The 7,161-nt window shown below is 44.3% G+C and overlaps 1 pseudogene; it reads left to right on the forward strand.

The window, feature by feature from the left end:
* The first annotated feature begins 2,186 nt into the window (after nucleotides 1–2,186).
* On the forward strand, nucleotides 2,187–5,500 carry LOC139024610 (aquaporin-3-like; annotated as a pseudogene).
* The last annotated feature ends 1,661 nt before the right edge of the window (nucleotides 5,501–7,161 follow it).

A 7,161-nucleotide genomic window follows, 5' to 3' on the forward strand; every position in this document is an offset into this window, starting at 1 on the left:
GCAACAATGTGGACTGCAAACATGTTCAACATATTACAAATATGGGGCAGGCTATTTAACAAACTAGACTATAACATGGAACTAGACTAACATTCAAAACCCAGCCTTTTCGCGCCACTGCCAGCTACTGTGCCCATAATTATGGTTGTGAAAATAGCAAAAATATTTCTGATACACCTTGGACCTACACCGAGTGTACATAACATTATGAATACATGCTCTTTCCATGATATAGACTGGTCAATTGAATCCAGGTGAAAGCTATGATACCGTATTTATCTCACTTGGAAAATCCACTTGAGACAAGTGAAAGAAGGATTTGTAAACCTTGAGACAATTGAGACATAGATTGTGTGTGTGTGCCATTCAAAGGGTGACTGTGCAAGACAAAAGATTTAAGTGCCTTTGAACGGGTGTGAAAATAGGTGCCAGGCTCACCTATTTGTGTCAAGAACTGCAACGCTGCTGGGTTTTTGACACTCAACAGTTACCCGTGTGTATCAAGAATGGTCCACCACACAAAGGACATCCAGCCCACTTGACACAACCGTGTGAAGCATTGGAGTTAACATGGGCCAGCATCCCTGTGGAACACTTTCGATACTTTGTCCATGGGGGGGTCAACCAGGGATGTGGTGACATGTGCCCTACAGTGAGAGTGTTTACTCTCTCCACCATGACCTACTCACACTGATAATAACATCAATTGTTGCTCTCCACTCCTCTCTCTCTTCCCTCACACAACTATCGCTTCATCGTTCATGAAAGGTTGTGTTTCCGCCCAAATTCTCTCTCTCTTTCTCTCTCTCTCTCCCTTTCCACCCCATCTTTCCCTCTCTCCAGGGCAAGTAACACATTGTATCATTTGACCTCTGGCCTTCAAAATGAGATTTCCCTCACATCCAAGAATATCGCTCCCTCTCACTGGAAATACTGGACATTTTGGAAAGTTCACTTTTTTGGCATTGCCTGTAGACAGTGTGAGAAGACAAGTGTGTGTGTGTTTTTGTCTGAGTGTGTGTGTGGAGCATCCATGGGTTTGTGTGTTTTAGATGTTGATGTCGCCCTCTGACTACATCAGAGAACGTGCTGGAACCACGCATTACAGCACTCAGGGGTTCGTGTTGCTCTGCATTTTATCTATTCATTTCATCACTTTCTTTATTRTGTTTAGAGGTTCATCTGTTCAGGTAGAGAGCTCTAGCAGTTCTAAAACCATCAGCTTTTTAGTTCATCTTTGGTGCTGATAGTTGCACCTGCTTGTGTCTCAGTGCAGTAGTGTCAGTGTTAAAGTATCAGTGTCGTTTCAGTCAGTCCTCCTGGAAGTGTGTGCAGCGTCACTGTTGTATTAGCATTGTGGTGGTGAGCTTTTGTCTGGGACATTTTCATCGTAGAGTCAGTGCTGGCAGTCTAAGTGTATGTAAGTGAGTGCAGGGTGGTGTTAGTGGTCTCAAGTATTAAGTATCCAGGCGGTGTGTGTTGATGTGTGAGAGAGAGATGGAGAAGCCTCTCTTCAGAGAACGTTCTAGCAGAGGTGTATGGGAATGTACATCATGGTTTGTGAGAACACTCTGCTATATGAACTGACGAACCTCGACACAGCATTTTCTTTTTCATGCTTTATGGTCCTGGGATGTTGTGTTGTGTCTGTCCAGTTTGTTTTGTGTTATCATGACACAAGGCGAGACACAGATGCAGACACAGGAGGCAGATGGTTTGGAGTCTTACAATGTTAATTAATCCAAAAGGAGTAGGCAAGAGAATGGTCGTGGACTAGGAAAAGGGTCAAAACCAGATCAGAGTCCAGGAGGTACAGAGTGGCTGCAGGCTCGTGGTCAAGGCAGGCAGAATGGTCAGGCAGGCGGGTACAAAGTCCAGAAACAGGCAAGGGTCAAACCCGAGAGGACAGAAAAAGAGAGAAATGCAAAAGCGAGAAACGGGAAAACCGCTGGGTTTGACTTGGGAACATACAAGACGAACTGTCACCGAGAGACAGAAAACACAGGGATAATTACAGTGGGGAAAAATAAGCGACACCTGAGGGGGTGAGGACAATCACAGGGACAGGTAAAAACAGATCAGGGTGTGACAGGAGTAGGGCCATGGCCCAACCATCACCAGTAGGAAGCGTAAAGGGGAATACCTGTCCGCTAATTTGGCCTTTGTCTTCGCCACCGATCTTCGACATGTACATCACAGCGGAGTGTCGGGTTATAGGACTGAAACTAGTTTAAATAACAGTGCAGCTTTTTTGTTTCATAGATTATTTTTGGGGATAGATTTTTTTTCCCTCTACAAAATCAAACCGCATTTTGTTAGATTGTTGAACAAAATGTAAAATGTATTTTATAACGCCTTTTTTACATCAGCAGTCGTCCAGAGTAACACCGTTGTGGATATGTTGTTTGTGGTGTTGTATGGGGTAGTGATGTGTGTGTGTGTGTGTTTGCGTCTTCTTCTGCTAGGGGCCCAATTAAATCCTGCGGTGTCCTTCAGCATGTGTGTGTTGGGCAGACACCACTGGAGGAAGTTTCCTTCTACACTGTGTTCCAGTTGAATAGGCTTCATTCATGAGGGCTCCCCCCATCGTCTCTCCCTCTCTCTCTCCCTCTCTCTCTCCCCATCGCTCTCACTCTCTCTCTCTCTCTCTCGCTCTCTCTCTCCTCTCTCTTCCCCATCGTCTCACTCTCTCTCTCTCCCCATCGCTCTCTCCTCTCTCTCTCCCCATCGCTCTCACTCTCTCTCTTCTCTTCCCCCATCGCTCTCTCCCTCTCTATCTCTCTCTCTCTCTCTCCTCTCTCTCTCCCATCGCTCTCTCTTTCTCTTTCTCTTTCTCTCTCTCTCCCCCATCGCTCTTTCTTTCTCTTTCTCTCTCTCCCCCATCACTCTCTCCTTCTCTTTCTATTTCTCTCTCTCTATCTCTCTCTCCCCCTCTCTCTCTTACTCTCTCTTTCTCTCGGTTTCGTAGACCAGGTGAACAGAATGGAATCAATTGTAATAGAATAGAATAGAATAACAATCTAATCTAGAATTGAGTGAATTCAAAGCCACAAAGTCACTATAAATCACTTTCCCTCTCCTCCATTCCTCTTCTCCTCCTTTCCCCCTCCTCCTCTCCCTCCATTCCTTTCTCCCATGTGATAGGTACAGCCACTCTGCTGGTGTGTTTGTTGGCCCTGGGGGACCAGAGGAACAGTGTGGCTCCTGCCCACCTGGAGCCCCTGATGGCYGGGCTGGCTGTGTTTGTCATTGGCCTGTCCATGGGGGGTAAATGTGGCTACCCCCTGAACCCTGCCAGAGACCTGGGCCCCCGGGTCTTTACCTATCTGGCTGGCTGGCTGGGGAGTAGAGGTGTTCAGGTGAGACAACACCCACCACCTTTTGGCATTGATCTCCATGAAAATACACTACTCATGACATACTCGATCTACAGACTGTGATGGACCAACTGATTATTGAGGAGAAATATGGTGATCTCTCTCTCTTTCTCAGTGCTGGCAGGGGTTGGTTCTGGGTGCCCCTGGTGGCCCCATTCTTGGGGGCTATGGTAGGCGAGGCACTGTACCAGCTCTTCATTGAGCTGCACCACCCACCACTGCAACTGGAGTCCGATGGGCCCTGTCTGGAGAACAAGATGGCGCACGGTCTGGAGAAAAAGATGGCGCCCGGTCTGGAGGCAATGGAACTGGGCCTGAAGTCATTTCCCAAGGACATACGATCTCAATCTCTAGCTGTTATACAGCTGGACTTAGAGAAGGCTGCCCATCTGGAGGAGAAAGTCAGCCAGCTTCTCTGTCCTCCTCTGCTCTCTCTCTCTCTCTCTCTCTCTCTCTCTCTCTCTCTCTCTCTCTCTCTCTCTCTCTCTCTCTCTCTCTCTCTCTCTCGTCTCTCCTCTCTCTCTCCCTCTCTCTCTCTCTCTCTCTCTCTCTCTCTCTCTCTCTCTCTCTCTCTCTCTCTCTCTCTCTCTCTCTCTCTCTCTCTCTCATTCTCCTGTCTGTGTTCTCTCTTTCCTCCTAAACTTGTTCCTCCCCTTCGTCCTTCTACCTTGCTTCTGTCCTTCTCAACATATCCCTACACTTTTCCCTCTCCTGATTCCTGCTTTAGTAGTCTATTGATTTGTAATTTGATGATGATGAAAGGTGTGTGGTTTGAGGAATTATGGTTGTATGAGAGTGCTTATTTATACAGTTTTGGCCATTGTAGTCAAAAGGTATCGTGTACGTTGTTGAGATTGTTTTGGGCTGTGTTTTGTAACTTCATGAATAAATTAATATAAAATATTGATTTTATTTGTAGCTATGATATTAAAAGCTGGAGAAAAAATTGCTGCAGCTTTGGTGCTGATGTTGCGCCCTCAAATATAGGCTGTTTTGTTACCGACCAGTGACAGCAGGGGGCGCTATGAGATAAAATAATAAAAAGCACATGGCTGAAAGGCGTGTTGTTCAATAATAACCTTCAAATCGCAATATTGAGGGCGGGAGGTTTTGTGAAATTATCGTGACAAAAAAGGAACACTCAAAAGTTCCCCAAACTGTAATAACTAGCTGTCGACATTGTTGAATAATTAAAATAAAAAATAAAATATCTCCCTGAGATTACAAGAGGAGTAGTCTATATTCCTCATGAGATGAAATTATAGAAATTGCTTGAGATATGCGGTAGAAGGTGGTCGAAGTAACATCGCCCCTCCTTCCTTTCTCTCCCTGGCTTGGAAAAAAATGCTCTTTCACCTCGCCAGCATGTCTGGTATCAGCACCGCGCATCCCACAGTGCCGGCTGATCCTCTACCTCCGTGGCCTTACAAACAGGGCAGGCGTTCATCAACACTCAAAATGCAGCCATGACCAGCGAGAGGACTTGGATGTTGTGTTGCTGACAGAAATGTGCACATAGCGTGGACTTGAAAAGGTAGGTTCCATAGCCAGCTAGTCGACAAAATGTAGGCTAGCCAGCTAAACAATTTAATGTCAGATTCTTTGTTTATTTTGCAGAGATTTTGATTGAGCTAATATAGCTAGCCATTAACAATGCATTATAATTGTTGCCTGCACTTCAAATGTTCTTGCCACACCTGTGTACAAACTTTTACCTGTTTAGGCCCTACTTTTGTTCGATAACTTGTGAATAATTATGGGTACCTTTGTTGAGTTATTGTGCTTTACACTGACTGTGCAAGTATAAATCTCTTCCTGAATAAACTTTGCATATGCTATGCTATAAGGGCTATAGTAACTAGCTAGTCAGATGTATTACCCCCCTTTACTATTTGTTGTTATTGATACTGTTAACTACTTGAACTAATAACTATGTTATTACATGCTAATAATATCACGTTATGTATCTCATTTGGTTATTTAGGCAGTGTTTTTTTATATATATATTGGGTCAGTAGGTGATTCATGGTAATGCAGGGATTGGTTGCTTTAATATCCTCAAATTCTTATGTCAGTCTCCAGTGAGAGTTGAGCGGAATTCTGAGCAGCAGCAAGAAAGTTGATTAGATATTCAGCATGTCCCTGGTGTTACCACTCCCCTATCTGCCCTCCTACCTGCCTGCCTCATACTGGCCCTGCTTCCCTGCATCCCTACCTGCCCTTCTACTTCCATTCCTTCCTGCCCTCCTGCCACCCTGCCTGCCTGCCTCATTCCGGTCCTACCTGCCTGCCTCATTCCAGCCCTGCCTGCCTCATTCCGGRCCTACCTGCCCGCCATAAGGGCACTGCAGTCCACAGGGTTATACAGGGAGCCTGAAGAAGAGTGGGAAAGGGAGGGAGGGAAAACGGGAGGGAGGGAGGGCAGGTAGTTTCTTTTCATTTCATATTGTTTAATCTGGCACTCAGCCCAAACCATTCGCTTGTCCTGTTTTGATCTTTAAATATACAGTGGGAGAAAAAGGAGGAAGGTTATGAGTGGAGAGAAGAGAGCAGAAAGAGACAGGGGATTGGTGAAAGAGAGGTAGGTATGGAGGGAATTGGTGAGATGAATGGAGAGGTATAGAAGATGGGGGAGAGAGGAACAGAATGTACACAGAGAGAGAGATAGAGACTGGTGTATGTATCTGAAAGCTGATCTGTCCCACTCAGAGAGCAGTTCTTTCAGTGGACTATTGATTTAGGCCCCACCACCATCTCCCTCAGTCTACCAGCTCTGGAACCCTAGACGTTGCCTGTAGATACAGACCTAGGATCAGTTTACCATCCCCTAATCATGAAGCCAACCATTGGAATCAAAATACAAAAATAATTTAATCCACCCTTTGTTTTCCCACAGTATCAGTACAGAACAGATGAAGGAAATAAGATGAGGAGACCACTTAACAGTATTAAAGCTTTGACACAAAACAGTTCCAAACAACAGTTCTAAACAACAGTTCTAAACAACAGTTCCAAACAACAGTTCCAAACAACAGTTCCAAACAACAGTTCTAAACAACAACAACAGTTTCTAAAACAACAGTTCCAAAAACAGTTCCCTAAGAGCAACAATCAGTTTAAACAACAGTTCCTAAACACAAGTTCAAACAACCTAGTATCCAAAACAACAGTTACCTAAACAAACCAGTTCAAACACAACAGTTCCAAATCCAACGTCCAAAACAACAGTATCAAAACAACAGTTCTAAACAACAGTTCTACAAACAACAAGTTCCAAACAACAGTTCTAAACAACAGTTCCAAACAACAGTTCTAAACAACAGTTCCAAACACAACCAGTTCAAACAACAGTTCTAAACAAAAGTATCTAAACAACTACAGTCTAAACAACAGTCAGTTCCCCAAACACCACAGTTCACCAAAAAACAAATCAGTCTAAACCAAAACAAGTCTCTAAACAACAGTTCCAAACATACAGTTCCAAACAACAGTTCTAAACAACAGTTCCAACACACAGTTTTCCCCAAACAACAGTTTCCAAACAACAGTTTTCCAACAACAACCAGTTCTAACACATCTAAACAACCAGTTTAAACGTCAAACAACAGTTCCAAACAACAGTTCCAAACAACAGTACCTAACCATCCAACACAGGTATCCCAAACAACAGTTCTAAAAAACTAGTTCAAAACACAGTGATCCAAAACAACAGTTCCCAAACACACAGTTCCAAACAACATTTCCAACACATCTAACTACAACAGTTCTTGCAAACAACAGTTCT

This window comes from Salvelinus sp. IW2-2015, unplaced genomic scaffold, assembly GCF_002910315.2.
Source record: "Salvelinus sp. IW2-2015 unplaced genomic scaffold, ASM291031v2 Un_scaffold1706, whole genome shotgun sequence".
Lineage (NCBI taxonomy): Eukaryota > Metazoa > Chordata > Actinopteri > Salmoniformes > Salmonidae > Salvelinus > Salvelinus sp. IW2-2015.